At 32.2% G+C, this 3,121-nt stretch overlaps 1 long non-coding RNA gene across 1 annotated transcript; it reads right to left on the bottom strand.

The window, feature by feature from the left end:
• Positions 1–676: 676 nt before the first annotated feature.
• On the bottom strand, positions 677–2,990 carry LOC112157450. Its single transcript, XR_002921155.1, has 4 exons — positions 2,882–2,990; positions 1,583–1,717; positions 1,444–1,490; positions 677–817 (listed from the first exon to the last, which is right to left on the bottom strand). It is a non-coding gene; the product is annotated as an uncharacterized LOC112157450 (long non-coding RNA).
• Positions 2,991–3,121: the final 131 nt, after the last annotated feature.

Genomic DNA, 3,121 nt, shown 5'->3' with positions numbered 1-3,121 from the left:
CAGCATCACCACAGGGATCTCATGGCCTCCTTTGACATTTATTGTGTTGAGATGTTTTAGCTGTGAGTGAGAACACTGGATCCCACACAGCCTGCTGTGGTTTTGTTTGAGTGTGACTAAACAGCAGCCATTACTGGTTGTAGCAAGATTTGAAAGCGAACGTCTGATCCTCCTCACTCACTGGACGGAGGAAAAACTCGTTCTTGTCATCAAATTATGAAAAACAATTAATGTTCTTAATTATCTGTTTATAGTTTTGAACACTTTTTTAGTAGTATGTCACAATTATTATTAATTATTCATAGATTTATCAACATTGAATCTCTTTTCATCATTTATGTTCATTTATGACAACATTAACATATCGGAGTCTCTGATTGGTCAAAGTTTCCTTTGGTGTAACTTGGATCACAATTGTTGTGAATTTTGTGTGTAGAGAATGAAAACTGACTTAACATTTCAATGTGTGTTTGCTTGAACCCGCGTTACAGAGGCCGGTGTGAATGTAGCATAACAGCTCAATATTTTGCTTAAAAACTTTCACAATACGTTTTCTTCAAATGCTGGTCTTTAAAGCTTCCTAATTCTTACAATCATGTGTAAAGAAACTTAAAAAAAAATAATGACAATATTTTCTGAAAAAAAAATGAAAAAAGAAAAGTAAATCCTGACTAAATCAGTTTCCTCATTTCCTTTATGGAAGATGATCCACAATTGCGGAGTATTGGACAGCAGAATATGTGCTACAGGTTGAAGTGTGAGTTGCGTTCTTCCTCTTTGGTCCCACAGACGGGTGGTAGATTTCCAGGGTGGCATCCTAAAATGTAACAGTTTAATTTATTACCATAATTATGAGAAAAAAAAAATCAATACATTTGATTTAGTTTTACAGCAGATGACCTCAAACTCTCTGGATTGACTCATAATTGAGACCGGCACATGGGAACACCTGGAAATGCCTCCATGTGGTTGCAGTAACATTTATTAAACACACTATAACTTAATTTTTAAAATGTAACTTTTAACATAACTATGAATTATAAAAAGGCAGGAATATTATTCCGTTAAAATTAACTTAAACCTTAAATAACGTTTAATATTTTACTCTATATATTTTCTCAAAATTACACAAGTTAGACATAAATGCAAGATAACGTCCGGCTGTTGACAACAATAAAATAAAATGATCTGGAGGGCCAGATCCGGCCCCTGGGCCTTGACTTTGACACATGTGTTCTAGGATCTTCTCAAGGACCCTCTCTACTGCAGGCAGCTTGAAAACACTAAATTTGACCAAACAATTTGATGGAAAACAATGGTAAATTAGGAAAAAAAAATGCTCATCACTGCTAAGTGTTAGAAAAAATGTTGGTTAAGCTTAAAGCTTTATGGCGTAATATATCTAGCTTGAAGCTGTTATGTGTTAGGGGTTGGGTTCATTACCTGCATTTGTCTTGACAGATGATTCTTTTTGTTTTTTTGAGATTTTACTGCAGAAAGTAAACAACAAAAAAGATTGTTTTTTTGAGCTTTGAAATTCTTACATTGAAATAAGGATGTGTGAGCCTCCGTTGGTACATACCTATATTTTGACAAAACTTGAAAACCGGGAAAACAAAAACAACAGAAACAGCTGCACACATACAGAATGGTAGCATCATCCAAACTTTTAGATCCCACTGTCCCTCTCTGATGCAATGATGAGGTTCACTGGATCCTGGAGAAAAAATGTACTCGGCTGAGTTGGAAGTTTGAAAATAAAAGACAATGTTAATGGTTTTCATATAATGTATATTTCTATGTCCAGCTACATTTTCATTTATAGACTGTCGATTAGTGCTTGATTATCCAATTTTTTAAAAGTTTCAACATTTCTCGAAGAATTTTCAAACATTCAACTTCTAGATTTTATTGAGCTAATTGCATCTCTCTGGATAGAAATAGATTAGAAGATCCAATTGAACCACAATAAAACATGAATATTATGTAAAAGTACATTTCTTCCCCCCCCAAAGCCTCTTAGCCTGAGCCACTAGGCTCATTTTTTTTAAATTGTGTGATTACACAATCTCATTGAAAGAGAAGAAAATATAAGAAAAGGTTTCTGGTACAGTGAAAAGACAACATTAAGCTGTTAGTATTTCTTAAACAGTTGGGACACTTTTTAAAAGTAATCTGAAACGACAACACTTCCATGAGGGAAAGTAAAACAAAAAAAAAGTGCAACTGATATAATTTAGATATTTTCCTATTTCAGTATACAAACATAGCTTACCAAAACCCTAATCAGTGATCAAAGAATTTAGGAAAATATGCAAATTGTGAAGATTATTCCAATTAAATGATTTCTCTATTAAAAAACAAACATTTATTCACTTTAACATCAGCAAGAATTTTCCTTTAATGTTCATATAATTTGTTCACTGCTGCACAATTGGATTCTCCAAAGATTTTAAAGGTTTGAACTTTTATCAAAGTAGTTTTGCTTCCTTTTACTTCATGTTTTTAAATGTCTACTATCAGCTATGTAGAATTTGAAAAGCAAACTTAATCAAACTAGAGTTAAAAACACATATTATGCAGAAATCCAAATTTTCCCCTTAAGCTCTAACCCCGAGCCCATTGAGTTTATCGTTTGGCTTTTTTAACATAAAATAGAACATTTGAATAAACACTCATAAATAAAATAAATATATATTAAAATTAATGTTGGATACTCGAGATTTATTCTGGTTCAAGATACTTGATGAAAAAATCTTTACAGCACAATATAAAAATGACTATGGACATTTAGCAAAGTGCTATTTTTTTGCACACTAAAGTCAGTTTGCAAAAAAAACAATAAAAGTTAAATTAAAAGTCATTTGGGTAAAATACTCACTGATGGAGATTTTCTTTATGATGTTGCTGTAATTATATCAACTCCTTACACCAACTTTGTCTTTGTTCACTGCTGGATTCTCCAAAGGTTGTAAAGGTTTGAACTTTTGTCCAGGTAGTTTTACTTCATTTTACTTCATGTTTTTAAAAGTCTACACTCAGCTATGTAGAATTTGAAAAGCAAACTTAATCAAACTAGAATTTAAAAACACATATTATGCAGAAATATAATTTTTGCCCA

Source organism: Oryzias melastigma, linkage group LG1 (genome assembly GCF_002922805.2).
Source record: "Oryzias melastigma strain HK-1 linkage group LG1, ASM292280v2, whole genome shotgun sequence".
NCBI lineage: Eukaryota > Metazoa > Chordata > Actinopteri > Beloniformes > Adrianichthyidae > Oryzias > Oryzias melastigma.
The sequence above is the reverse complement of the archived record's forward strand: the minus strand, read 5'-3'. Positions and strand labels throughout refer to the sequence as shown.